Source organism: Myotis brandtii, unplaced genomic scaffold, assembly GCF_000412655.1.
Source record: "Myotis brandtii unplaced genomic scaffold, ASM41265v1 scaffold9, whole genome shotgun sequence".
Lineage (NCBI taxonomy): Eukaryota > Metazoa > Chordata > Mammalia > Chiroptera > Vespertilionidae > Myotis > Myotis brandtii.
In genome coordinates, this window is record NW_005371693.1 from 984,210 (window position 1) to 991,322 (window position 7,113).

At 43.4% G+C, this 7,113-nt stretch overlaps 1 protein-coding gene across 3 annotated transcripts in view; it reads right to left on the bottom strand.

The window, feature by feature from the left end:
• The window catches only part of SFMBT2 (Scm-like with four mbt domains 2), a 186,186-nt gene that overhangs the window by 176,170 nt on the left and 2,903 nt on the right, over positions 1-7,113 (bottom strand). The window lies entirely within an intron of this gene.

Sequence of the window (7,113 nt, forward strand, 5' to 3'; positions counted from 1 at the left end):
GTACATGCACGCCTGCACGTGGTATTTTGTGGAAGAGACACACTCACTGGGCCAAAGAGCCGCATGTGGCTCGAGAGCCACAGTTTGCCGACCACTGGGTTAGGGTGTCATCCTAATACGCCAAGATTGCAGGCTCAATCCCCGGTCAGGGCTCATGCAAGAAATCAACCAATGAATGCATAAATAAGTGGAATGACAAATGGATGTTTCTCTCTCTCTCTCTCTCTCTCTCTCTCACACACAACTCATTCAAAAATTTTTAAAGTGAAATACAGATAACATAAATGTCATGTCACAATTTCAAATGGAAAGAACTAATCAGCTATCACCATTACTTTAACCGATTTGTAAGACAATCCTAAGGAAAGAACATACAGCAGTCAGGGCTGTCCATACATGCAGCTAAGTAAGAGCTTCAAACGTTTAGATTCTCTCTTCTTGCAATAATGTTCAACTGTGTATCTTCTACTAGCAGGAGGTTACCTCACTGGACCAAGAACAAATACTGGCAGGTGGGCTAGGGGAATGCGGCAAAGGGAGAGTCTAAGAAAGAAAGCCTTGTTCTTGAGGCTATCTATCACTACTTGTTCCTACTAAAGACTTTTAAATTAAAAGTTGGAAGAAAAGTAATTTTCTTGTGATACAGTGCATAATCTCAGAAAATGATAGAAGAGGATAATTTTTGTAAAGTCAGAACATGCTAAGTTGGAAGGCAGTTACCTTCAATTTTGTCTACTGAATCAAAGTTCCTTAAAACTATTTTCTCAAATTTCACTCCAATCAAGTGGTTTATAATCAAATGTCCAAGAAAATAAAAAGCCATCTGAAAAGAAAACCCTCTTCTTGTATCTCTCCCAAAAGTCTGTTTCACCCAGGGACTTGCTGTCTTTTTATCAGAAGTGTGTTCCCTGAAAAAGTCAGAGGGTCCTGCGGCCACCAGCTAACAAGGACACCAGGTGGTTTCCGGCTACTTCGACACAGTAAGGCAAACCCAAAGGGAAAGCAGTCACATTCAGAAAACACATGTGAGTGTCACCCAACAGCTCTGCCCACAATTATTTTGCCCCAAGCAGCATTGGACATTGATTCTCAGGATTGCTTTTTGACCCACTAGCCAGAGCATCACAGCAGCACGATGTATCTGTCCAGGTGGTCTGGTGCCATACCTGATGATAGCTAACTTGTCCTACTTTATTCTTTGCACCCTGTCCAGCTTCAGCTCAACCTTCCAGCTCCACAAAGTGACTACACATAAGAGCCATGCCGTATTGGAGCATCAGCTCTCTGCTGATTGCTTTACATCTCAAGAACCCTGACAGATGGATACTACAACCTCATTGCACAGAAGGGATGATGGAGGCCCTAACGGGGGCCCAGAAAGGCTGGAGCCACAACTATCACACAACTGTCCAGCCAAGGAGGCATGAGTCCAAGGCAGGCTATCTGATTTCCAGAATGGAACTCCTACGAGGCACCTTCCTGTGTCATTCTTCTGTCCATATCACAAATCAGACACCTCCATTCACCACCACCACCCATTTCTCCAGGTGGAGACTCTAAGGCTGACTTCTCTCTGTCTTTCTGCACTGATGAGCCTTTGAACACTCCAGAGCCAAATCAGACAACAGAAAGACACAGGGCTAGAGGCAGCAGCCACCTTCGGGAGAGGCGAACCACATGGGCACAGCCCCTGAGACCTGCTTGTAAAGAAAGAGAGAACCAGGGCGCAGCCATGGGCATAAAACTTGGTCCTGGGCAGGAGCATTCTCTCCTTTGTTGCCTAAGAGATGCTTTTTGTCATATTGAGGTATTAGCATGAAAAGGTTGTCAGGTCGAAAAGTTTGAGACATTTTTTCTGTGAACAACTTGGTTGAGCACCAGATGGGAGATGTTCGAGAACCAAGGTTTGACTGTAGATGCTTTCGTGTTCACCCAGATATTCATTCATTCATTCAAGTTAACCAAGAGAGGAAGAGGTACCATCGTGACTCCCAAGTGTGTGTCATTAATAACAGGGCTGAAGAAAGGTGTCACTCTCTGGTGCCTAAAAAAAATACTTTTTACCCTGTTTGAGGAAAGCATCTAGGAGGTGGTTTGGAAAAGAGGGTTTAAGGAGTGACATAACCATTCTGCCTCTAGAGTCTAGACTTTCCCAGCCCGCTATCCTGCGCTAGATCCTGAGCTGCAGCCACCAGCCAGGTTTCTAGCCTCCAGTCACCCCTGCGATCCACTGCCTAGATTGGCACATGCCAATGACTTCATCTATCCTGTTGCTGCTATTTCTCCTGATTAATAAAGGCATTAATCTCAGTTCAGTCCTCAATGGGTTTTTCCAACAAGTGCAACTGAGTTTTTCTTCAGTCCCTAGTTTACTTGTGCCCCTAAATGTGTAGACAAATCGTAATTGCTTAATGTATAACTCATATCCTTATTGCTCCTACATCCCAAAATTCTGGGCATAAAGAGGCCAGCATTAGGTGATTTTTAAAGTACAGTAAAGAAAGTATAAAATTATGCATGCAAAAAGAACTTTAATAAGCACCCCAAAAGTCAGACCTAGAATGGAATTAAAAATATTTTTAAAAACCTTTATGCCCAGCACTGGTAACTTTAAGTGTGTTGTTTTAACAATAAAATCTGATACAAAATGCAGGGCTCCTCACAATACAGCCTTTTCAAATCTGTCATTTAGTAACACTTCCTCCCCGGCATGTGCCTAAGAGGCTGATTCTCTAAAGACATTTCAATGAGCAATAGATAAACATACACGATGTTTATGAGTGGAGGTCTCATAAACCCAGAGCAAATATTTACCGCTGATTCATGAACCTCTTAAACCCATAAACATTTTATCAAGGAAACTGACAATCTCCCTCCGTGGCAAATGATCTAGTTGGAGGCATTGCCCCATGATGTAATGAAAACAGACTATGAAAAGCTACTAAGAAAATGTCACAATGTAAAAGAAAACAGCCTCGTTCATTAGTGGCACTCCGGCTTTAGAAAACAGAAAGCTATTTATGTGACCAGAATATTTCATAATAAACAGAAAAAGAATACCTTACTAAAAGTCGGACTGCAAGCTGCTTTACAGTGAAAAATGGAATGAGCGAACGGCTCACACACCTTTAAGTAATCAAACCTTGGGTTGTACAATTTTACAATACAAAATAAGGCTAACTTTGCAAAGCTGGATATGAAAGCCCGTAACCACTACCTCGTAAAAAAAAACAACACAAAATGGAGAATTGGCATGTTTGAAATGAACAGAATCTTACAGAGCACCTTCTTGTGTGCTAGGTATTTTTTTTTAATGTGGAAAGAGAAAGAAAGACATTACATCTTTGTTATTTTAACTGCTGATACTCCATTAAGACCATCAGAACATCTAGAAAAGAGGTGCGTTGTGAATATATTAAGCAGACACTGCATTCAAATGAAAGTCAGATAGGACTGGCCAACGCAATCCTAGATCGGAGTTCTCGGCTATAGGACTAAACCAGGGAGGAGGGGACCGTCACCTGAACACAGAGGTCCTCGTGCTATCTCAGCTACCCAGACCTCCAGAGAGACTTTCCAGAAAAAAGAAAACATGTAAAACTGACCCAATCTCCCCTCTTAGGGGAGGCAACAACTATTTTAAAGAAAGTTGTTATTTTTTTTAAGGGAAAACAATGGAGTCACATGAAACTAGTTCCTCTCCAGCATGGAGAGTCAGAGATCTGAATTTCTCTCTTAAGAATGCTGGTTCATTTCCTCCCTGAATGCAAGAGCCTGTGGGACTACAGTTGATATAACCTAACACCCTCCCCGCCCCCCAAAAAAATCAAGCCCACATTTCCAGAGTAATGCTTTTGACTCAGACTTGCCCAATGTAAATGCACACCACCACTTTATCTGTAGACTTATCAGGAAACTACATTTAGCCATCCTGGAAAAATTATGCCTGGGAAGCTATTTATCACTATGTCAGCGAGTGTTTTGTTTGTTTTTATCACAGCCATTGGAGAAGCCTAGAGTTCCAGAAATCCAGAAATCCAGTTCTAGTCCTCATCCTTCTGTGTGTCTCTGTCCATTCCGTCTTCATTCCCCGCTTATCCCAGTGGTGTCCCAGAAGGGGGAGTCATTTTACATTAAGCTATTTCATCCCTGAGACTCAAGTGTCAGTTATTGACCCCAACTATCTGAGCTTTCCTTAGGAAAAGAGGCAAAACTATACATGAGAAAACTGCCAATGAAACTCAGAGTCCTGCGTTAAGCTGATGGTTTTCATTTCAGAGGAACGGAGCATCAGTGCAAGGATTGCAGCAGCTGGGCGTGGGGACAGAGGAACCGAAGACACAGGATCAAAACATGGGGAGCAACCAGGTTGGACTCCCATCCTTTGGCCCCGTAATTTGGTCCAAGAAGAGCTGTAGGGGCTTACATGTGGTCAGTTGTCAGGGAGTTGCAGTCGGGTGTCATATAACACATGGGGAGAGGGGATGGGAGACAACTGGTGGAGAGGACAAGAAAGAATCTGAGCCGTGGCAGATCTGGCTCAGTTGATTGAGTGTTGTCCCATGCACCAAAAGGTTGCCGGTTTGATTCCTGGTCAGGGCACATGCCTAGGTTGTGGATTCGATCCCTGGTCAGGGTGGTGCAGGAGGCAACTGATCGATGTTTCTCTCTCCCATTGATGTTTCCCTCTCTCTCTCCCTCCCCCACACCCTTCCTCTTTCTCTAAGATCAATAAAAACATGTGTGTGTTTTTTAAAGAAAGAATCTGAGTTGTTGCTGTGTCCCATAAAGTGTGTGTGTGTGTGTGTGTGTGTGTGTCTGCGCGCACACACTTATGTGTCCAGGCTGAAGGGCAGGCACAGCTCAGTGTTTCAGAGCACAAGGTTCCAAGCCCTCAGGATGAAATCTCAGGCTTGAACACAACAGCCAACTGATTCTGCCTAGTTGTCTAATTTCATCTGCTATTTCACTGGGTTGTGGAAGACTTAAACAATGCAACCTGCATAAAGCACTGAAGAGAGTGCTGCCATGAGCACAGGGTCACGTACCTGTTTTACCTCATTTGAGAGTCAATTGACAGGCAGGTGAAGAGAGCTCAGTTTGCCTTTTGCTCATCTGTCATGGAAATCTCATCCGAAACACTTCCAGGAAAAAGACCAAGACACCATCCAGCCCTAAGTGCGTCACAGTTGGTCCCAGAACCAAACATCCACACAACTGATGGCAGACAGCAAGATATTTGTATGTAGTAACAGGTGAAACGGGAACTACTTGGGAAAATAAATTATTTGACGGCTCCTACTTGGGTATGTTCTTAAGAGTCTAAATCAGGGGTGGGCAAACTTTTTGACTCGAGAGCCACAATGGGTTCTTAAACTGGACCGGAGGGCCGGAACAAAAGCATGGATGGAATGTTTGTGTGAACTAATATAAATTCAAAGTAAACATCATTACATAAAAGGGTACGGTCTTTTTTTTTTTTTAGTTTTATTCATTTCAAACAGGCCGGATCCGGCCCGCAGGCTGTAGTTTGCCCACGGCTGGTCTAAATGTTCAAAACTAGATCCGAATTTCTAAAAGTTAGCCTCTGCTCTCTACAAAGGTTTAGATCCTGCTTTAAATTGGTTTCCTCTTAAAAAAAAACAATGGTTTCTTCTTTAGGAAAGTCTGTCTTTTGGGCACCATCTAAAAGTCTCCTCACCACATGAGTATAAATGGAAATTTCAAGGAGAAAGGACAGATTAGCCATATTAGGAGGGGAAGAAGGGAGTCAGAGCCAATATCTGGAAAATGTGAAGGTCATTCAGAGTTATTTAGGACTATTAGTTCTAGTGAAGATCTTAACCTCGTAGATGATTCAGGCCCCCCACCACACAAGAGCAAGGAACTAACCAAGAAGTGGGCGTTTGGTGTGGTATAGCCCAGCCAATGACAGGATTCTGGTGCGCACACCTCCCCATTAATGGGATCACCCACAAGAAAATTCAGTACGAATAATTTTCCTGACACCGTATTTTTAATAAGTTTCAGAATCTACTGCAGGTGCCTAAAAATGAAAAGTCAACACACAGTTGCCGTTTAGACAGTTTTGAAAACATACCAGTAAAAATGATGCAGTCATAGGTGTCAGATGTGTGTACAACAAAAATATGGTGAAAATCAGGGACTCCAAAGTGGAAAAATAACCTCACTCAGCAAGCATAACAAAGACTTTTTGAAAGGCATGTTTGTACTTAAATAAAAGTAGAATAACTAGGGTGAACATTCAGTCTATGGGACTATGCTCTCTCAGAAAAAGAATTTCCATGTTTCCACTGGGAGAAAAAGATTTGACTCTGCTTTTAGGCTTTTTCCCGCTCCTGCTTTATGTAGAAAGAAACTGAAAGGTGAAGAATGAGCTAATTTTGAAACAGATACTAACATCTTTCAGGCAATTATTTTAGGGGTTTCCAGATTTTCTCCAGATAAAGATATAATTTGAGAAACATAATCTAGTAAATTCAATGGGACCTGTCTCTTCTGAACTAGAGCATTTAATCACTTATTCAAGACCCTGCTGCTCTGCTTCCCATTAACATCACACAGTCTGTAATTACATCATTGACTGGTCTCACCAAAATGTGAAAACAAATTTCATACCTTCTTGGGGCAATGGTCAAATCTCCCACTGAATTAATGATCAACATTTTTGCCCATGAATTCACCATAGCATTGTCTATGATTCTGAGAGCTAAGTTGTCCTTATCTAATTTGCTGTTATGTAATACTAGAGGCTCGGTGCACGAAATTTGTGCACGGGGTGGGGAGGCCTCAGCCCAGCCTGCACCCTCTCTAATCTGGGACCCCTTGGGGGATGTCCGACTGCCGGTTTAGGCCCGATCCCTGGAATCGGGCCTAAACCGGCAGTCAGATATCCCTCTCACAAGCCTGGACTGCTGGCTCCTAATTGCTCACCTGCCTGCCTTCCTGGTCGCCCCTAACTGCCCCTCTCTGCCAGCCTGATTGCCCGTCACTGCCTCTGCATGCTGGCATGATCACCCCTAACTGCCCCCCCCTGCTGGCCTGGTCACCCCTAACTGCCCCCTGCTGCCGGCCAGGTCATCCCCCAACTGC